Below are 23767 nucleotides of genomic sequence, written 5' to 3' on the forward strand. Positions count from 1 at the left end.
TGATAGAAAATATATATAGTAGCATTAAATACTGCTTAAAGTGTACTTTAGTTTTTTTTTTTCAGTAGCATTAAGGTGTACTACATAATATGTGCGTCAATACGTAAAGTAGTACTTTTGCATTATACTTCACGTGTATTAAAAAAAACATTTCAACATACTTAAATCTACTTAACTTTGCAGAAGTTTGTACGAAAAAAGCGTAACTCAAAAGCACAACCTAATGCTATCATGCCCTGCTCTGTTTCTCGTGTTTTCTGCGTTTCCCAGTGTGTTTCCCCAGTTATTTTCCATCAAGTGTCTGTAATTTGTAGCTCCGCCCCTCGTTACCTGTCTCCCCAGGTGTTCATGGTTTTCTGTTAGTATAAATAGTGCCCTTTTGTCTATGTTTATTCGTTATCGTAGTTTATTCCACGTTCCATAGTTCTTTGTTTATCAGTTATTCTTTGTTTATTCCGTGTTTTTATCTCTAGTTTGTTTCCTTGTTTATTTCTTGTATATATTTACGTTTATTTCCTTGTATATTTTCCTTAGTCCTGTTTAGTTTATTATCTGTTTAGTTTAGCTCCTTGTTGTTCTCCTAGTTTGCTTTATTAGCCTTCCTGTCTATTTATGTTATTATAATCTCTGGTTTGTTTTGGTTTGTTTCTTGTTTATTTGTTTATTTACATATTAAAGTCTGTCTTACCCGCTTTTACCTCCAGTCTGCTCTCCCCGTTACAAATGCATTACTGTAAAAATCAGGGTTCCTCAGTGTAGTGCTGTCGGGCAGCGTTTACTAGCGCTAAGTGTTGCTGCTAACCGTGCTCAAATACTGGAAATCTTAAACTTACTATAAGTAAACGGAAGTGTTTTTTAAACCCCCAAAAAACGTCTTTCAGGAGAGAAATCTGTGTAGATTGACATCCAGCACTTGTTTGACTTTTTTTTTAAGAGTTACAGTTTTGATTACTTAGTTGCTTCCCCCAGCTTCCCTATTAGAAGAGAAACATGGCAACACCCTTGTTCCTTATTAATGTCGCCTAAAATGCACCTCATAATCAGGTGCGCCTTATATTCCATAAAATACGGTAGTAGTATTAGATTTGGGAGGGGCAAAATATTCTAGTTAATGCCACTGTATCTGTGTACTGGCACAAAAGTCGCATCTAATATATTTATTTTAAAACGTAGTAGTTTTATTGTATTAAATTTATCTCTATGTTTTGCAGTTTTTCATAAATGAACAAAAACTCTGAATTTAACATGCCAATTTATTTACGTTAACCTACATTAAAATGATTATTTCATGGTATTCCCAGACAGGGAACTCTAAATACAAAAACTTTATTTTAAAAATTTGTATCACATTTTCATCCCAATTTACACGGCCAATTACCCAATCCGCTCATTAGGACTCCTCCTATCACTAGTGATGCCCCAACACACCAGGAGGGTGAAGACTAGCACACGCCTCCTCAGATACATGTGAAGTCAGACTCCGCCTTTTTTTGAACTGCTACTGATGCTGTAGCATTGCCGAGTAGCATCACAGCGCTATCGCTCGGAGGAAAGCGCAGCGACTCGGTTCTGATAAATCAGCTCACAGACGCAGCCTTGTGCTGCTGATCCACATCACCCTAGGAGTGATGAGGGGAAAGAGAGAGCGGCATCTACTGTACCCACCCAGAGAGAGTAAGACCAATTGTGCTCTCTCAGGGCTCCGGCAGCTGATGGCAAGCTGCATGACAGGGATTCGAACCAGCAACTTCCTTTAATTTGACTTTTATTTGATTGCATACTATTTAAACAGTTTGATTTGAAGATATTTCATGTTTTATCTGCTCAACTTTTCTAAGTTAAGTCAAAAGTGGCAGGAAAAAATGGAAAATGACATTTCTAAATACCTGAGCCGAAATCGGACAAAGTAACACCTAAAAAAGAGTTTGCAAAAGAAATTGCAACATCATAAAGGTGTAAATGTGCATAAATTGGGTTTATATTGTCTGCAAATTTTACTTTTCGTGATCTAAAATCCATATTTTCCCAACCTTTTCAAGTTTAGGGTTAATAAATAAACTTATTAAGCTTTCTTCATTCATTTTTACTCTGTATTCAGCCTGTATTATGCTGCATTATGTCACAACTGCGGCTACTGTTGAAACACAGTTGAGTTCAGGGCCTTAAATAAATAAATAAAGTTGGGCAAATGGAGCCAGCCCATTGGTGTATAGATTATTCAAATACTTTTAAACTCCAGGGTTTTCCTTTCCTTTCTTTCCTTTTTCTTTTTCTCGGTTTTTCACCAGCATGTACCTCTCCCACTGTTGAACAATGATATTCACAGCAGGCTCCCCGAACATGCAGCTTTAAGGCCTACCATCATAAATTCCTTATTTAATATGTACATATTCATCCATCTTTTATTATAAAGGCAGACAATCGCTCTGTTTAAGCGTGCCGTGTGTTGTGTCGAAGCGCGGCTTTCAGCGCGGCAGGATTCTTGTGCGTTCACCTAGGGGACGCTGGGGATCCAATACAAAAGCTGCTTTGAATCAGAAAATGGTATTTTATGCTGTTTTATCACCATTGATTTATCATCCATACTTTTATAAGAAGGAAGAGTTATTAAAAAGCTCTGCTCAACATCGCGCAGCGCAATCTTTTATACAGGCGGCTGCATATCTTACAGAAGAATGGAGAAAACTCAGAGAGACTGTAGGCGGCGAATACCTCGGAGAACTGCTACAGATTCTTTATCATATCAGAGGAGAAATTTACGTATGATCTGAAACATCGCGCCGCTGCCTCTGTTTGTTCGATAGGACAATAAAGACATTGACGTTCACCGAAGCTGAGTTCCTAAACTGAGGCCTCAACTGGAAAACTGGCAAGGGATACGAGATAAGAGGTAGAATATACGTACAATAAATGCCTCCCTACAGATTTCTATTGTTTTTTCTCTTGCGTTTTTATCTTTTATACAATTTTCAGATTAAAAAACATATTGTAAAATCAGACAAAGACGACCTGATCTTAATCTAAAAAGCAGTTTTAGCTAACACTTTACACTAACATGAATTAATGCCTTAATTACCATGTATAAGCAGGAGGTAATACATTTACAATGCTTAATTATGTTATGTTAATTAAACATGAAACTACAGCATTAATTGTTAAATGTTACTTTCACGTTGCAAGTGAATCGTTTGTTAAAATGAACAATAAATCATATACTTTTGTTATGATGAATAAAAAGTTCTTTGAGGAAAGTTGTGGCCACTGAGGGGCATCGGTAAGAATGCACACGAAGATGTTCCAGAGGTTTATTGGAGATTTATTATAAATAATAAATCACTAGTAGTACAGTACTTGTATTAATTATGTGTGTGTATGTGTGTGTGGTTTTCTGAAAGAAAAGGAAACAAATGACAAAGGAGAAATTACTCCATAAAACAATAATAAAGAAATTAACATCCGTATATCCTGTAGCTTACACACTAAGAAATATAAGTACAGATTTGTACAAAGCTTGTCGCTGGGGCTGTACCTTATATTGAGGTACAAAAAAGTACCTTTCAGTCCTTTTTTGTACCCATGGTTTTTGTGCCAGTAAAGATTATAAAGATTATAAACATCATCATCAACTGAATATGGCTCAAAAACTTGATAATCCAAAATTATCTGGCTTTCAAATGAAAAATGTGCAATTAAAATATATATATAGTTTATTAGTGCAGTGATACAGAATACTGAATGTACATTTTGGCTGGTTAAATGGTACAAATTTGTATTTATTGCTGTTAGAAATTACTTTGTACTTCAGAGGGGACAAATCTGACCCTGTAAAGATCAGTATTGTACCTTTGAGGGTACAATTATAAAGAGAGTACCTTTAAGTACAAAAAAGTACTCATATCGTACCTCTGTTTTTTAGAGTGTACAAACAAATATGAGCCTGACCTAAGCTAAATACCAAATGCTACATTTACTGTTTCCCATCATAACTTACTAAATAAAGACTTAAAATAACCATTTTAGACATACACCAACACCATAAGCATAAATATGCACAATATGAAGACATCAGATAAACATTAAGCACTGCAACCTCGCGGGTAACTCGCGCTAAATATTTTGCAGTAGAAAATTTCCTCCACGATTTAAATGAAGCAAGGTTTAAACATAAATCCTTCCTATTAATACACCAGACAGCATAAAAACACTAAATAAGGAAGTGTACTCACATTTCTGGATGCACAAAAGACACAAGATACAGTAATAAACTGCTAACTAAATAATATGTTCGAAGCAGTGAAAGATGGCGACCTCTCCCCAAAACTTTCTAGCATGCATCATTCACATGCGTGCACAGGAGGAGGTGCGCTCTGATTGGCTGATCCTATTACTAATAAAACGTCAATCTGGCACCCTAGTCAGACCCTTTGTTACAACTTTATTATCAAATACCTTACTAATATATAGCCGAAATCTGCACCCCTGGCATGAAAAGCACCCTCTCTCTTCTTAATAAACTTTACTTTACGCTCACAGAGGGGGTGCTTTTCCTGGCGGGGGTGTTGAATTTGGCACAGCACCAGCATCTTAGACTGTGAGGCCTCAACCACCAGTATCAGTATGGGATAGAAGATAAAAGGAAGAGATGTAGTGAGAAAAAAAATATATACATATATAAATAAATAAAAATAATAGTAGCTCAACACACAAACCATTACCTTTGAGCACGTAAAAATGCTGCGTGCAACGAAACAATAAACCGCTTCCACGCTCTGTAAACGGCTGCCATTTACAATACCTACAGTGAATTGGGCTTTTTGTAAACACGACTGAGGTAAATGCCCTGGAGTCCCTCATTTGATCTAACGCTTCTTTTAACTTGGGGAAGCCTCTCCGCCGCACCTTTCACTTCAAATTAAAGCAGAGCACTGTCTCGGGGCTGGAAACAAAACGCGTCGGCTGCATTTTCTTGCTGTGTTTGCGAAAACTGCCAATTAATCATTGATGAAGGCGTTTAATGAGGCTCACCTAGAGTTTCTGAGAGAGACGTCACTTTGTGAGCGCTCTGCGTTATCGGCCTATACGTCTTTGAGAGGGTTTTTTGAGCAGAGGGAGTTATCTTCTAAGTGCAGATTTATTTATCGCTTTAATTACTGATGTCTGTCTGCATTAACCAGGTAGGGAACACTTAACAATAAGGGTACGTCAATTACCAGTCGTTAATTGGTTAATTAGCAGGCCAGGCCTGACATTACACCACTAAATTTTGAGGATTTCTATTGAAGCATTATATAAAAATATGTCATGTTTGATAAGGAACATTACTGAAAATCATATTTTTTATTCATTTATACAGTACAGGCCAAAAGTTTGGACACACCTTCTCTCTCTTTTTCAGTGCGTTTTCTTTTTTTTCATGACTATTCACATTGTAGATTCTCACTGAAGCATCAAAACTATGAATGAACACGTGGAGTTTTATGTACTTAACAAAAAAAGGTGAAATAACTAAAAACATGTTTTATATTCTAGTTCCTTCAAAATAGAAAATAGCCCCCCTTTGCTCTGATTACTGCTTTGCACACTCTTGGCATCATTCTCTCAATGAGCTTCAAGAGGTGGCCACCTGAAATGAAAAGTTTTTCAACAGTCTTAAAGGAAGGAAGGAGTTCCCAGAGGTGTTTATTAGCACTTGTTGCCCCTTTGCCTTCTTCACTCTGTGCTCCAGCTCACCCCAAACCATCTGGATTGGGTTCAGGTCCGGTGACTGTGGAGGTTCAGCTCTTTTTTTTGTTAAGTACATAAAACTCCACATGTGTTCATTCATAGTTTTGATGCTTCAGTGAGAATCTACAATGTAAATAGTCATGAAAATAAAGAAAACACATTGAAAAAGAGAAGGTGTGTCCAAACTTTTGGCCTGTACTGTATATAAATATATATTTTTATATATTTTATCCCCTACTGGTTGAGGCCTCACAGTCTGAGATGCTGGTGTTGTGCAGAATTCAGCACCCCCGCCAGGAAAAGCACCCCCTCTCGGAGCATATTTCTAGTAAAGTAAAGTAAAAGCATAATTGTAATTGTAATAGAAAATAAACAAAAATATTTAAAGTAAATCTGCTAATGTCAAAATATAATGAATAAAATCATTAAATTGGCTCTTTCCTGAACTTTTTCCTGAACATTTTAAAATCAATATTTTTTCTGAATACAAATCAAACAGTGCATGTCCTCCAAACCTTTAGTTTCGTTATGTAAAATATATATTTCCAAACTATGATTATTTAAAATTTTATATTTAAAAGAGTATAAATGCTTTGTTATGCTATACTATTATCATTTTGTCACTGGAATTTAAATGGTTTTAAAATGACAATAATATCGTTTATCGCAATAATTTCTGGGATGATATATCGCCCACAAATTTTTTTTTATTGTGACAGGCCTACCTGTAGAAGAATTTAAAGCTCTTAATTTTTTTTAGGATGTAAATAAGTTATTTTACTTCAGAAAAAAAGGGTTTTGTATCAAGTTATGCCTAACTAATTATCACTAAACACTAATTAAGGCATTATTTAACATTACTACCTGTTAATGCGCAAGAGTGTTGTAAATAATAATTAATTTGTAAAGTATTTTAATAATATTTGATTTTAAAAACAGTTTTAGTTGGTTTCAGAGCAAAAATCTTTTCAAAACTATGTCTCAGGCATCAGGCAGTGAATTCATAAACATTTGTTGTTTAAAATGTTTAGTTTGAGAGAGTTTTTAGAGGTTTTATAGGTCTGGAAATGTGTGCTTAGAACAGCAAAGCTCACTTGTATTACGTTTTCATCTTGTTAAACTAAGAGATTACTAATATATGACACTTTTTAGCTGTAAAAAACAGTCTAGTCCTAGAATAAAACAGAAATATTGTTCAAATAATTGTTCTTTTTACAGCTCTTGCATTATCGTACCCATAGGGACTATTAAATCTGTATATAAAGCTATATATGAATCTCTGCAGTATAAAATGTGATGCTGGAGGTCTCCATCGTTACGTAATTAAAAGAGGATGGAGCCTCGCGTAATTAATCAGATTTAATCTAATGATTCTTGTTAACTTGAAAGGAAATATTAGATCCTGACGAGGAAAAAAAAACTTTGATGAAATTTGGAGTAACAAGTCGGGATTTAGGTCAACTAATGAGAACAGAGCGTCCCACTTTGCAGGTCCAATTGGGAGTGGGAGAATTTGCATGTATGCAAATGGCGTGCGAGTTAATTGCATAACGAGGGGGTGATAAATAATTAATTGGGGTGGTTGTACGTGTGTGTTGTGTTTTTCAGTGCTGGATCATGTAGTAAAGGATCGTGTTGGTTGAACCGGGTCGGTGTGTGAGGGCCTTTGGCTTGCCGTGTCATGCCTGGGGGCGGAGCCAGGCGAGTGACGGGGGTTTCTGTGGTACCGTAGGAGGTTTTTATGGCATTTACATGCACAACACAAGCAGTGTCCAGTTACTGTCTCTTGGATATTCTGGATTTTTCATTAAAATCCAGCTCTATTAGGTGTTTTCCCACTAAAACTAGAGATAAAATTAGGGCTGAACAATATTATAAGGTTTATAAGGTGCACTTTCAATAAACGTCTATTTTCTAGGTTTATTTTCACACATGAGGCGCATCGAATTATAAAGCGCATTATGCAAAACTAGTAAAAAACAGGTTGTTCGCCATGTTTTCCTTCTAATTCAATATATATATATATATATATATATATATATATATATATATATATATATATATATATATATATTTTTTTTAAAGTCAAATGAGCGCTGGATGTTAATCTACACAGATTCCTCTCCTAAAACTGTTTATTTGGGTGAGTGAAGGGCTTCCGTTTATTTACAGTAAGCTTAGATTCCCAAATTTCTCCAGCATTAAGGCTGCAGCATTAGCATTAGTTGCTAACCACTTGCACTAGCTGTTAGCAGCTAATGCCGCCTGACAGCACTACATAAGCGGTTCATCCTACGTAGCTTGTTTTAATACGGTGAACACGCATGCTAAAGTCTGATACACTCACCTCTGAATGGCAAAAGAGCTAGCACTAAGCATGGTTAGCAGCTAATGCTAATACTGCTCCAGCCTCATTATTTTGTCTTTATTATTAATCTACAATGTAGAAAATACATTTAATTTAAAATGCATTGTGTGTCCAAATTTTAGAATAACAAAATATCTTAATATCATTGTTTTTTTATATCGTACAGCCCTAATCTATCTATCTATACTTCTACAATACTGAACTTTTCTAAGAAAGCAGACAGATATTCCTGGAAAGAGGGAGAATTTGGCTGAAAGTCAGACTCGACTGAACCAGAGACAGACTAACACTACTACCACTAATGTTCTGCTCCATTCAACTTCAAACAGCCTGCTAGTTTTCAGCATTATTGTCATTACTGCAGTTCACAGATTAAATATGCAGCACACATGTCCCTCCCATGTAGTGATTATCTATAATTAAAATGTTTATAAAGTCTCCAAATCAACACGAAATGTCATAATGAATTGGTTTTTCCAACCGCTGACATTCTCTTCCTGTTTTCCTGCCACATAATAGGTTGCAGTTTGTCATTTCCCCCCTTTTTTACGAGCACTTTTAGCAATGCTAAAAATGCTCAAAGGAATCGAGAGCCCGTGGCTGGCTGGCTGGGCGAGCTGAGTTAAGATTTACTTGCTGGGTAAAGTAGCACGTAAAGAGGGATTCGCAAATTTATAGCTCTTCTCTTACAGGACAATGAGTGCATTCTTATTTTGTTCTATTGTTAATAGAAATACAGATGCACTGTAAGTCTAAACGTTTGTGAAAACCCCTTTAAATCAGTGGATTCGGCCCCTTTAATTCAGTCAATGTACTTTTAAGGGAATTAAAAATAGTATAAATATATAATCAAACATAATAATAATAATAATAATAATAATAATAATAATAATACTTAATTTTTATATAGCGCTTTTCTAAAACCCAAAGACGCTTACAATCATTAGTACATAGAAGATACAAATATTCAACACACAGACAATACAAATATAATATTTACAGTGGAGCTCCATCTAAACAGTACTACATTATGTGAATCAGGAAATTAGAACAGTAAGCAGAACATGGACCTGTTGACACTGTGCTTATTTCTAATGCCAAATGTAGGGCCCTATGATTTCTAAAATCCAAAAAAAACACACTGACAGAATCACGGATTTAAGGAATAAAAGAGAAATTTACATAAAAAGCTAAAATACACAGAATCATACAATCTAAAAAAGCCAAGTTTCCCAAAAAGCAGATTAGCATTAAAGTGTTACTAATCCCCCTGATTTTAGCTTTTTTTTTTGTAAAAATACAAATGCTTAAGTCTAAAAGTTAGTAACACCCCTTTAAATCAGCGCATTTAGTCACTTTAATTCAGTCAATGTACTTTTGAGGTATTAAAAATAGTATAAATAGATTAACAAACACGAACCTGTTGACCCTATAATTAATTCTAATGCCAAAAGTAGGGCCCTATGATTTCCGCAATGCAAAAAAAATCACAGACAGAATCACAGAATTGAGGAATAAATGAGGAACTTACAGATAAACACAGAAATATGCAGAATTACACAATCTGAAAAAGCAGTGACCACTGCAGCTGAGCCCAGTTTCCCTAAAGAATTTTAGTGGTAAAAGGTAACTAATCCCCCTATTTTATTTTGTTTGTAGAAATACAGATGCACTATAAGTCTAAAAGTATGTGAACACCCCTTTAAATCAGTGCATTTAGTCACTTTAATTCAGTCAATGTACTTTTGAGGTATTAAAAATAGTATAAATAGATTAACAAACATGAACCTGTTGACCCTATGATTATTTCTAATGCCAAATGTAGGGCCTCCTGATTTCCACAATGCAAAAAACATGGACAGAATCACAGAATTGAGGAATAAATGAGGAATTTAGAGAAAAAAAACACAGAAATACGCAGAATTATACCATCTGAAAAAACAGTGACCACTGCATCTTTGCATTAAAGTGAAGCTAAACCCCCTGATTTTAGCTGACTCCACCCTCAGCTTAGTTTTAAAAAATGCTTAGTGAGTAGTTTGAAAGGGGCACTGGGTGATGTATGGGTTTATGAGTGGGGTAAGAGGAATAAATACAAATCCACTTATAAGTCTAAAGGTTTTTGAACACCTCTTTAAATCAGTGCATTCAGCGCCTTCAATTCAGTCAATGTAGTTTTGAGGTATTAAAAATAGTACAAATAGCTAAACAAACATAAACCTGTTGACACTATAATTAATTCTAATGCCAAAAGTAGGTCCCTATTATTTCTAAATTACAAAAAAGACAAAAAAAAACAGACTCAGAATCATTGAATTGAGGAATAAAAAAGGAATTCAGATATAAACACGGAAATACACAGAATTATACAATCTGAAAAAGCAGTGACCACTGCATCTTAGCATTAACGCGTGACTAAACCCCCTGATTTTAGCTGATTGCAGCTTAAATAAAAAAAAAAGCTTAGTGAATAGTTTGGGAGGGGCTTTGGGTGATGTATGGGTTTAGGGGTGGGGCAATTGAACCTGAGAGGGCGCTGCAGAGGTTTTTTTTTAAAGGTTAGGCCTTTGATAATTTTTTTATTACTTTAAAGGAACACATTTCAGTTATTAATTGAAAATATACGATTTAGGGATTAGTTGCTCTTCAAACCACAAAATCAAAATTATCTTTAATACTACAGAAATCAGTTTTACCACATCGAAGCCCCAGAGTCCTCTGTATATCATAAAATCTAATGCGAGCGGCGCCCGCTTTGACCGGTGTTCTGTTGAGTTGTGCTGCCTTGTCAAACCGTGCTTCCCTAGTGTATATTTAAAGTCTCTGTAAAACGCAGAATCAACCGGAGATCCGATTTAAACCTACAGTTACTTACATAGGATAGCTAACGCTAACTAGCTCAGAGTAAACAGAGCTGTGAGCTCCTCCTTAGCTGTTGGCTCCTAATGCTGTAGCCCGGGTTCAGCGCCACCTGTGGGCGAAGCCATGAAGTCTGATCTCTCTGATCTACTTGTATTTCTGAGGATTTTCTTTTACTAGCTACTGCAGACAGTGGAGGCTGAAGAACAGTTTCATGTGCAGCATCATCTATAAGTCAAAGAGACCTATAGTATTTCTCAAAGAACAAAAAAAGTGGATTTTAGCAGAATGAGACACTTTTATTAACACTTTTAAGTTAGTACATTTTTCCTTATGTATTCCTTCATAGTCTGGATCACTTCACTATTCATTTACTAAAGTGCATTTAAAATATCTAAACATTCAATGAGAAGGTATATCCAAACATTTGACAAAAGCAGAAACTTTAAACTCTTTATAACACCCTTAATTTGGGGACAAACAGTGAATAAGCATGAGTTTTAAAGCATTAGGCTTTAATCAGGTACAGTGTCTGTACGGCTGTGGTGTTTGTATACACTGCTGAGCTGCATGGCGTCTGTTTAACACAGCTTTTCCTGAGTAAACTCCATATACGGCATCAGCGAGGAGCAGCAGGCAGAGATATATTTGTGAAGTGTTGTTCTCCGGTTCTCCAGTAATCACGACAAATCATATGGCGTCCTCCGTATCTCCTCCGACAGAAGAGCGCTCCCTAATTAAACATGCAGGACGGGAGAAGAACACATGTTAATTTAATGTAACACAAATGTTGATTTTTATGCAGGCCCCTTTAAAATATTAATAGCGCAGGCCTGCGTTGCGTGACGTATCAAAGCACTTCACCAAATGCTAATGTGATGCCTGCTGCCTGTTCCTCTAACGAGCTGGACGGGAACATTCTCCCAGACCGGGCCTATAGGCATTAAACCCGCCGCCTCGCTGATACACACACCATTAATTACAGCCTAAAACACCAGTAATGACCTCCTGCTCCCAAAATTATTCACAAGCCTGGACACAACTATATGGGAGCTGTTTCAGTCCCTTGAAGAAATTAATGAGGACAATGTGAATCAGTGTACTGTGTGATCTTACTCCGTCATCATCTGGAGGTGGAGGGTTTGCTTAAATTAATATATTTAAATATATATATATATATATATATATATATATATAGTTAAAAAGTCAAATAACTGAATTGATTCTCAGCTGTGAGAAATCTGCAGAGTGCTTATTTATATATATGGTGTTTATGACTCATGTACTCATGTAGAATTTAATGATGTGTAATTCTTGTATTCTTTGATTTAACCATTAATCAGATTTTTGTTTTGTCGTTTATGAGTCGTATGTTGCAGTTTCTTCCTTTGACTTATGCAAAATCTAATGCATGGTAGTCTTGTACACTTAGTTTGTATATAAAAGCGATTTTAAGCATCACAACACACAAAAATAGCCTCCAAACGTACACTCTTAATTTCTTGTCCCAACTGATGTAAAAAAAAAAAAAAAAAAAAAAAAGTGTAACTGACTTTTGTGTAATTCTCGTATTTAACCATTAACCTGATTTTTATTTTGTCGTTTATGAGTCGTATGTTGCAGTTGCTTATACTTTGACTTAAGGAAAATATTTGGATAGACTAATGTGATTCTAATGCAAAATCTAATGCATGGTACTCTTAGTTTCTATATAAAGGGTTTTTGATTATCACAATCCACAAAATAGCATAATTAATAGTAATTAATCATTAATCTGATTTTCATTTTGTTGTTTATGAGTCGTATGTTGCAGTTTCATCTTTTTACTTTTCTGCAGGTCCTTTTGTCTTGACTAATGTGCTTCTAATGCAAAATCTAATGCATGGTAGTCTTGTACTCAATTTATCTATACAATAGATAAATGAAGGATCTAGGAAGCATTTTATGGGCATAAATGACTTTTTCAGGCATTTTAGGGTTAACTTGACTAAATGTTATGGAATTTGATTAATTGATTAATTTATTGATTTAATACCTACTGAGGGATTATTATTAAATGAGGTTTTAATGCACTTAACACTTCATTTATAACGTATAACTGCTTGTTCTCACAAGTTATACAATTTATTTAGATAAAAGCTCTTTTGAGTATCAACATACACAAGATAGCCTTTTCAAAATGAAGGGGAAAAAGTAAAGGTTTAGACAAATGTACATCTTTTATGACCCATGTATGCCCTCAATTTTCTGGTCTCAACTGTCGTAAAATGTGGGTTTTTGTAAGTAAATTTTGTGTAATTATTGTATTTACCCATTAGTATGAGTTAAATTCTGTCAGTTATGAGTCATATGTCAAGTCTTCTTTAATGCAAAGTATAATGCATGGTACTCCTATACATTTAAAATGGTATATAAACACATTTTTGAGTATCACAATCCACAAAATATCCCTTCCAAAATGTACACTCTTAATTTATGGTCCAATCTGATGTAAAATTTGTGTTTTTGTAAGTGCATTTTGTGTAATTCTTGAATTTAGATAGATTTAGATAAATAAATAATAACTTTTGTGGTGTATAAATTTGATATCATATGCCCAATAATTGTCTATATTGAAAAATATGACTAACCCAAAATGTATGTTATGTATTTTATTGAACTAACCCTATATCTTCTCTATATACTGTGTGACTAGACCAACAGAAATGCTCTAAAATTTGATATACATGTTTTTCATTGGACTGTGTGGATGTTTTACTTTATGACTCATGACACAATATACATATTATATTGCATATTAGTAAAGCAGAATACTGCCATATTGCCTGCATTATGCGGAAAAGATATTTTTGTGCGTTTTATAATTATTTTAACCAGGAAATGAACCATTATGGCTGTCAAATAGCTCTTTCTTTGAATTGTCATGCATCTCTACAGAATCCCTGCATTTTTCTAACTCTGTTTTATGTGCAAGTGAATTTTTATCACACATTTGTCATGTGACCTAAAACTGTGAAACCAAAAACACTGACAGTTCAGTTTTCTAACATTATTTCAGAGTGCTAGAGCTGTGTGCACATTTGCCTATTGATTAAATGTATAAGAATGCCTAAATTAGCATTATCATATAATTATAATTATTCATATAATTATAAAGTATTGCACGATCTTATCTATTTTATTTGTTTATTTTGTTTCATCCTGTCATTGTTGAGTCGTCATGGTTCTGTATACAATATAAACAGAATTAAATATATTACTATAGATATGATATACAATAGATAGATGAAGGATATTTTAATTACTCTTTATTAAAGCGTGCAAAGTATATTATGGGCATAAATTATTTTTTTTATTTATACATTTGTCAAGTCTCGATGAATTGTGTTGCTTTAGGGTTGATATGACTAAATGCTATAGAGGTTGATTAATTGATTAACCTATTGATTTAGTAACTATTGAGGATTTGTTATTCTATGTGATTTTAATGCACTTAACACTTATAACGTATAACTGCTTGTTCTTACAAGGTATTCAATTTATTTTTTAGACAGACAGACAAAGAGATAGAAGACAGATAGAGCTTTAATGATGATGAAGGAAATTGATGTTTTACAGAACCAATACAAATACAATTATACATAAATCTACACATATTAAAGTAGAATACATCTAAAAATGCATTACAGTACAGTTTAAAGTAATTGCGTCTGAGTATATTTTTACATGCATATATAGAAATATTGTTAATCAACACAATACATTGCTCCATGCCAGAAATGTGTATATATAGTTGATGGATGGTTGATGGTTTATACATGCATTGAAAAGTATTGAAAAGATACACAGTTGTCTCAACACTATGTGCAATATCACCACTTATTTTACTATTTTTTTTTGTTATTTATTTGTTATTTATTCAACCTATGTGCAAAATCACTGGTGCTTATTACAGCACACACATACTAGAGGACCACGTTTCCTCTAATCTTTATAGTTTTTAGATTAACATTTTTTAGTCATTTGAATTTTCTATTTATAAAATATTTGTCCTAACGTTTCTGTTCTGTGCTTGCTCTGCTGTAACGTTGCACATTTCTTAGTTGTGGTACTAATAACAGATTGTCTTATATTATATTATAATATATTTTATGTGGACTCAAAAAAAAAGAAGACGAAAAGAAAAAAATATATAAAACGTATGGTTTCTGACTCTCTAGAACTAGTACAGAATTATCACGGGAAAAAATACAACCTGAGCAAAAACAAAATATACAATCCAACCACTCAGTCTTTTTTTCCTCAGCATCTGCTTTACCAGCATTCCTTCACACAACGCTTAATCGCCTGCAGTTCTGCCGGAGTCCGATAGGTGGCGTATTAGACCCATACATCAGCACGCCGAACGTTCACACGTTCACGAGCGCGGCGGTGGAAATAAGGGTTTATTGAATGAAGTCCGCGCGCTGAAATTCCAGTTATGCTCAGCTTTCTATGAGGAGAGGAAAATAGAGAAATTAGAAAAGACTGGGATTTATATTCTTGTGCAGAGTTTTACTACAAATAAACCTGATTTACAGTGTTTATATGTATTATACATGTCCTTAGACTAATAATACTGTAAAATTCCAGTACTGTAGAAGTGTAGAAAAAATACGCGCCCGCTTTTCGCGCTCAATCGCTTTTTTCATAGGATTACAAAATAATAATAATGATAATAAACCAACGTGGATTTTTGGAAATATATAAGCATATCTAAAGTGCGATTATTGTGAATTTACTCTATATTAAAAAAAATACAGCCTGTGCTTTGCTCTCATTTCATCACATATATTTCATCACAATAAATGAATTTATAGATTTAGCGGTTTAGGGACAAAATAAAAAACAAACAAACAAAAACATTTACTTTTGATCTATTTCATTCATTGTGTTTCCTCCAATTTATTGATTTTTCTAAAAAAATCTATTTTTCCGTGTCAGCTAAAGAGAAACATTGGGAAAAAAAAGTTTTTTTAGCGCAAAAAAGAGAGAGAAAGAGAGAGAGAACTGCTTCTGCTGCCTTGAAGGCGATGCTTCTGCCTGAATAATTCATCCCTTTTTTTTGGTGCACATAGAATCTGGGGATGAAGATGTGACGTGTGGATATGATTTTTCTCAGGAACAAAGGGAATGTGAAAATGTGAAAATGAAAGACAGACAAGAGCTCGAGCAGATGTGATGAGATGTTGCGAAAGGATAGCTATTCTAGCATACATACATACTCTCTCTCTCTCTCTCTTTTTTCTCTCTCTCTCTTTTTCTCTCTCTCTCCATCTACTCCTCTCTCTCTCCATTCCTCCCTCCCCCTCTTCCCTCTCTTTAGCCCTGTGTGACTCTTCTGTTAACAAACAGCATTTTCTTCTGCATCTCTGTAATTGTAAGTACCTCATTCTATTACCATATTGTTTTATTAGTAGATCATATTATTTTGTGTATAGGGTCTGTTTTAGCTGTGTAATAAACTAAGCTACGGTTATTGGCTGTTTGAGTTATAGACTGTAAGAGTTTAGAAAAAAGCAGGACTTTACTTTAGATTATTTTTATTTTAGCAGCTTTTTTAAATCTATTTTTATTTATTTCAAAACTGCTTCACCTCTCCTTCTATTGATTGCCACTGATTTGAGCTGACAGTACTTGAGGCAGTAGTGAGGTATTGATGTCTTTTACAGTACAAGTTAGCTATTAAGTATATGTCTATATATTTTTTCTTCTATATTAACGCATTTAACAAAATTAATGGTTTAATGTTGTATACATTAAGTCAATGCCTGGAACTGTTAGTTTGACATACTAGTAGTTTCTCTCCTGAATGTGATTATTGAGAGACACTGTTGTGTCTGAGAGAATCAATAGTGTACAAAGCTGTTTCTTCTTTTTAATTATATTTAAATTAGCCGATTTGTCAATTTTAGGTCATAACCTTGATGATTTACAACATTTCTCTCAGCACTTTAAGACGTGGCAATGGATTTATCCTGGCATTTTTTTTGTTGCAGTGCAAGTTAGCTTATTTATGATCATATATTATAATAATTATTTCCTCATTAGACGGAAAAAAGCGTTAAAAACGTGGGGTGAAACATGAAGGGGAAACACTCCGTGGTCCAAATCTAATTATGTAGATGAAGACAGAGATTTTTAACAATATTTACAACACAAATCACTGATTTCACTGATCACTTTATCTTAAACCGTGTTAAAAAACTGTTTTAATCAAATTGGGCAGATTACTTTTTTTCAGCACTAATCGCTTTCAGCCTTGATATGTGGTTGGAATATGATTAAAGTAATGTCTGTTGTTTTTGTTTCAACGTTGTAAAAACGTTGAATCAGCAGAAAACGTTGACATTTTAACGTTGAATCAACATAATGTCCTTAACCTTCTATCTTTTGAATTAGCGTTTTACATTTTACATTTCATCACCATATAATAAAAACGTTTGGATGGAGGAATAAAATAACGTGTTTTACTTCTATCTGTAGTAACTGCTTTTTAATTTAACACCAATTCTTCACCATACCTGGGGGGTCAACACCAAATCCAACGTTGATTCAACCATAACATCAACGTTGATCCACGCTGATTAAAATTCCAGCTGGGATCATTTCCATTAAAACGTTTATATTACATATTATTCATGTTACAACAATCCAGGCTATTCATTTCTATAGCAGAGACCCCTCAGTGTGTTCTGATTGACAGTGACCTAGCTAAAGAAGTTCAAGTTCACTGCTGTTTGCAGATTAAGCTGGATAAAGATGCTGACATTTCTTTTAGCGAGTTTTAACAGCAATACATGTGGTATACGTATATAAATGTAGCACGTAGATAAAATTAAACCACACTTTTAGCTCATTCTGACAGGTAAATTCAGCTTAGTGTTTTACTGCTGCTGAACACTTGCTGAACGTGTACGGACATGCTCCAATAACCTACCGTGTAAATTTACCTCAGAAAACGGAGAGCTAGTCATTTTCCAGCGCTGGAACATTACAGCGCTTTCCCAGCGTTATTTCTCGTGTTCCTTCAAATCTTACAAAGACAAGAAAGATTTGGAGAGAACGTGAAACGCTCAGTGTGGCTTTAATGGAGTAAATTAACAATATACCACCAATGCATCAAAATTCTCTCACTTTTTTCTCACAGCTCTCATAAATAGTGACTAACTTTACTGCTGAAATGACGAACCTGTGATGCAAATGGAAAGTTATACTATACTATATTTTGCGTTTGGATTTTTTCTTCTAATTGAGCGATGCCTGCAGCGATGCCTTTTCTCCTTGTAATAAGCTTCAGTGTGAAGAAAAGCGCGTCTATTTACTATCACTTTTACTAGCCACGACTCGCTTGACCGCGCGTGCTGAGGAGGTATATGATCAGACTAAATAACTAAGCTAAACTAAGTTTTAACCGATTTCACAAGGACAAATGTAAACCATCAAAAGCAGAGTTAGAATTTTTTCCATCGACTGTTTTGTTGCTGAAAAAGATAGAAAAAATTGAAAAGGCGGATTTTAAGAAAATGCACGTTTTAAGTCAGTAGGCGACAGTTTTTATTCTATTCCGAATTTAATCCTTAAGTTTAATTTTTAAGTTAGTGAGCGTATGATCAACTCACATGTTAAACTGTGCCTGTTTCTTTTTTTTGTTTTTATTCTTTTTTCTGCCTACAATCGCCGTTACTTCCCATTCCTCTATTATCTATTCTCTCTCTCTCTCCCTCTCTCTCTCTCCCTCTATCTCTCCCCCTTTTTCTCTCATGCATCCCTCCTCGTGTGGGAGGGGGAGCCCTGCCTCTTTGCCTTGCTGCTTGCTCAGATCAATGCCCTGGCCACTCACTCACTTTCTGATGTTGCGCGACGGGAAATGCTTTGAATACTTGCGACATGGCCGCGCGCATTGATTGCCAAGGTTGACAGCGGTAACCATCGTCTTTCTTTCCTCATCGCGATTCTTCTACTAATACTTACTATATACACGCGCACGTGCATATAGTGAGATAGAGAGAGAGAGCGAGGGAAGAGAAAGAGAGAGAGAGAGAGAGAGAGAGAGCGTGAGAGAAAAGAGAAAGAGAGCGAGCTAGTTCTTTTTTTGTTTAGTTTTTTTCTTCTTTTCTGACAGGGGACGACAACTTTCAGCTTTTGTAGCCGAAGCGGGAGCGGGATTCCCAGTACGACAACCGACCACCGGGATCGTTAAACGTTTAGAAAAGGCTAGATAACGTCAGTTTAGCGCTGAGTTTTTTTTCTAACTTGTTTACCTATACGACCGTCACGGGATAACGTTACAGCGAGGAGGACGGACGAGCATTTGTTTTAGTTTTACTTTTAAACGTCTTCTCTTCTACACGGATCACATCAAAGGTAAACTTGAAACGTTTTATCTTCATTCACACGTTTTTCCGTGCTGATTATATATCGTATGATCGTATTGTGGCGTAGCGCGTTTTGCGCTTTACGCTTTAACCCATCTGTAGCCCATGTGTATTAACATTACCTGTAGAGTAGACTATAAAATAGCTAAAGTACAGTAAACTGGTTTTGCAAGTATTACCACGACAACACCACCAACAGCAGGGCACCGGTCCGGTTCGGAGGGCGCGTTCGCCTCTTTTGGTTTTGTTTATCTTGTTTATTTTCTCATTTATCGCGCTGTCGCTTCCTCTCCAATCCAATTCAACACCGCGTTGGACTGAACTGAGCTTCCACACGCGTTAAGCGATGTCCCGAGCTGTTCAGAAGCTGTCGGCGGGTCCTGTTTCGGGTATCAGTTTCCCCACGGACAGCCCAAAAAGTTACAAGTCAGTTACAAGTTCGTAGTACAAGTTTCCGCTCCGCGCGACTCATGTTGAACATGTCATGTACAGCTTCTGTTAACACTGTTGCAAGCAGTGTGCTAGATCGCTTACACTGCAAATGCAAGGTTTATTATATATGTGCCTTTTAAAAACTAGGCTATTTTGACAGGGTAAATGTATGTGCTATATCAGAAAAAAATGTGTTTAGAATATTCTTATAACTTTAATTAGTGCTTCTTAATCCTGGTACTGGAGCAAAAACAAAAAAACAAACAAACAACAAAAAACCTGGTTCATTTCAGCAGCTGCTTAGTCAGTCAGTTGATTATTAGGATCAGGTGTGATGGAATTAGGTGCAACTCTCTCAAACCTGCAGGGCACTGGAACTCCAGGAGCAACATTGAGAGAAAGTCATGAAAGTTGAGGTAACAAGAAAGCGTTTTGTATTTCTATTTGAATCACACGTTACTCTTTTACCTATAGGCAACACTTAAGCGTTTAACAGAATACAGAAACCGACTTTTCTGACAATAATCACGGAAAACACATGAAAACATTAAAAAACGCTTGTGGTCTTGTCCACGCATGCGCAGAACACCGACAGCAGACCGGCTGGAGACAAGTTCTCAACGTTACAGAAAATAAACTCAAGAAAAATAACTCAATAAAGCCTAAATTGGATAACTTTAAGTGCTTAAGTCCCTGTATTAGGGTACAAGAGGAAAATGCGTTGATAAAAATCAGTAACGTTATGTGTTTTTGTTTGTACAGCCATTCATACTTACTTTTCATACATTCATAAGATTGTTGTTAACATTCACCTGAGGAAGACTATGACTACTAGAACTATTATGAAAAACATAAAACATTAAAAAACGTAAATTTTAGTGGGTCAGCGCATGCGCAGACCACCGACAGCAGCCCAAACTTAGGCTGGTTCTCTTAACACGCAACCTTACAGAAAATAAACAAGAGAAAATACCTAATTAAAAATGAAAATAGCGAAAATAGCTAAGTTTTAGAGCCCTTACGGTGCTGTCTAGCTAGGGTAGCTCTCTAAAGTGTCGTCAAGCGTATTTTTTGTATTTAGAAAAATAAATAATCCACCACATTTCCTGAATTAGGTGAAGAGAGTTGAAGAGGCTCCGGAGGCAATTTCACTTGTGTCCACACAGCGGTACTGTTCATTACTGATGACGGGGGCTTAGCAGCGACTACTCCGGACTCCGGATCAGAAAAGCGTTTACAGCCGCGTTATCCACCAAAAACATATCTAGAAAAAATCATTCGGCTCGCGAGCAGGCTTTTGTTTTATTTTTATTATTGTATTTAAAACACAGCAACCACTTTCGCGGCTGTTTTTTACTTCAAGCAGAGGAGTGTTGCTGGTGTCCGGACTGAGCGTGGAAATCCTCCCAGAGTAGTTTTCTCCACTTTCGCCCGGGGTCACGCAGACTGACCTTAGAAGAATGCATAAGCCATAAATTATAATGAAGTGCTCATCCAAAGGCCGGTGCATTTAGCTAGAGACAATACACAGGCAGGACGGTGGACAGGCAGAGCTTCTTCTTTTAAGATAAAAAAAAATTGAGGAGCTGCTCGGAAACGTTTGGCGACAAGACTGGAAGGAAGTAAGTGAACTGCTTCAACAAACTATTTGCTTAGCTATTATACTATTATCAGAATTATGTCGCCTAAATTAAAAATATTATGATCCAGTGATGGGAAAAATATATAAATGCTATTTTCTGTCTGTCATGAACACAAAAGAAGACTCTAATATAAACTAAATTACCTAAATATTTAATTGATTTTTAAAGTCCGTTAATGTCTGTTGTTGCATTGTAGGCCTGTGCTTAACTTTTATTTGCTATTTAATATTGCTATACCTTTTTTAATTTCAAAGACCATCCCTAATCCCTAATCATAATACAAATTGTTCTAAACAACATAAAATTAGTAAAAATAAGAGCTCTTTCTTTGCCTCATTTACTCTAGTGCTGCCATGCCATAATGTGCGAGTTAAGCTACTATTTAATTGTTTAATCGTTTTATAAACTTTTTTTATTGGCTGATTGATGGTCTAATCAGATGAACAATATGTCTCAATTAGTGTTATGTGCAACAAAACACCTTAAAAAATTGGATGTCCATTGTTATGGTCGCAAGGTCTGAAAGGGTTAATACACGACCGTCAAATTAACGGCAGTGATATGTTTATTTACGCTTGCATTTTAGGTTTCAAATTGACAAAAGTTACAAGTAAATACACTTCACCAGTATAACAAAACATAATGCATTAGCTATTATTTAAAGTGTTCACATTTTACATAGCTTTGTTTTAATAAGCAGTCAGATATATTGTATTATTATTAAAATTATCATTAGTAGTCGTATTATTTGAGAGATTTCCACACACACACACAAACACACACTCATTATCGTGTATCAGTCTATTAAAGGTAGCAAGAGGACAACCTCTGAGTATCTGAGTGTCTGAGTGTGTGTGAACTTTTTTTTGTATGTGTGTGACAGAGATAAGTTAGCTCATCATCTGCAGGGTGTTCCCCCAAAAGCACGCGCTCACACGCACAGATAAGCGCTTTTCTACTGCTGGGCACGGGGCGATAATATTTTAATAAGCAGCACCGTCGCGCGCCGGCGTATTCTGGCGAGTTTATAGGCCTTTTAAAAAGCTGCACCTTCAGTTCTTCTTACCCAGTTCTCTCGCTCTTCATACGGGACTCACTCAAGACACCTTATTCTCGTAAACTCTTAAATCAGGGAAATGACTTATTGTTTTGTTTTTTGCTCTCTTTTTAAGTTAAAATGAGCTGATAGCCTATTCTTTTTTCTTTTACACAAAAAAACAAACTCTTAAAAAACCCACAAAGCCTTCTCTTGTTGTTCTCCTGAAGAGGTGCAATCTGACACCTTAATTAAACTCAGCTTAACTTTTTTAAAATCGCTTTTCTTTTCTTTTCTTTTCTTTGTTTCGCTTCTTTTTTCTCCCCGATTCTCAGAAATTGCGTCCAGGCTGTTAAGAAGTTAGAATTTAGAAGAATAAGCCGGTGTCTAATAATACATTCTTGTCTTAAGTTGAGAGAGGGGCTGTTTGAAAAACAATCCCCCACCTCCTCCTCCTCCTCTTTGACTCGTCCCTCTGTTGGGCTGAAGCTGATCCCGTAATGGCATTTTGTTTTGAACAGTTGCTGTTTAGCTGCGAGTGGAAGTTCCCCTCATAAGGTAAGGTGCCACCGGAGCCCAACACTAAGTCCAAATGGCACGTTTATAATTAGACTGCCCATTCAGCACATTGTCCTGACTGCTATACACGGATGTGCTGCACTGTCTCGAGCTCTCAATAGAGAGATACTTCATTCACTGCCTCCTCTGGCGCGCAGGACATGGGCTGTCTCATCACAGTCTCATCTGCTTGATGGACAGACTTGGACACACACAAACACACACATGGCTAATTGTCAATGTAAATGAAACAGATGCTGGGAAATAGAAAGATGAATGTAGAAGAATAAATGAGTTAATAGTGAATATAAATAAACATGTGCAGAAAAATAATAAATAATAAAAAAATATATATGGAAGCCTTAGTCTATTAGGACATAAACAATAAACGACTCGTTTGAATTAATTAAAGGCTTACATTCAGATGTTGTGCGTGATTGTTAAACGCAATTACAACAAAAAACAGCAAATAATAATAAAGCAATTAATAATAATCCCGATGAATAAAAACAACCGACTCGTAACGTAAGTTTATACATTAAGCATATACACCGTAATTCGTTTAGAAATTGTAGAAAATGATTGCGCTTTGTTTTATTTTATTTTATTTATTTATTTTTCATATAAACGCGTTTGACTTTTTTTTTTTAAACTATAACAAGTGCCGATATCAAAGTGCCCAATTACCGCACTGAACTGACCGGCGCGCGCCTCTCTCTCTCTTTCTCTC

The sequence above is a fragment of the Astyanax mexicanus genome, chromosome 16, assembly GCF_023375975.1.
Source record: "Astyanax mexicanus isolate ESR-SI-001 chromosome 16, AstMex3_surface, whole genome shotgun sequence".
Lineage (NCBI taxonomy): Eukaryota > Metazoa > Chordata > Actinopteri > Characiformes > Acestrorhamphidae > Astyanax > Astyanax mexicanus.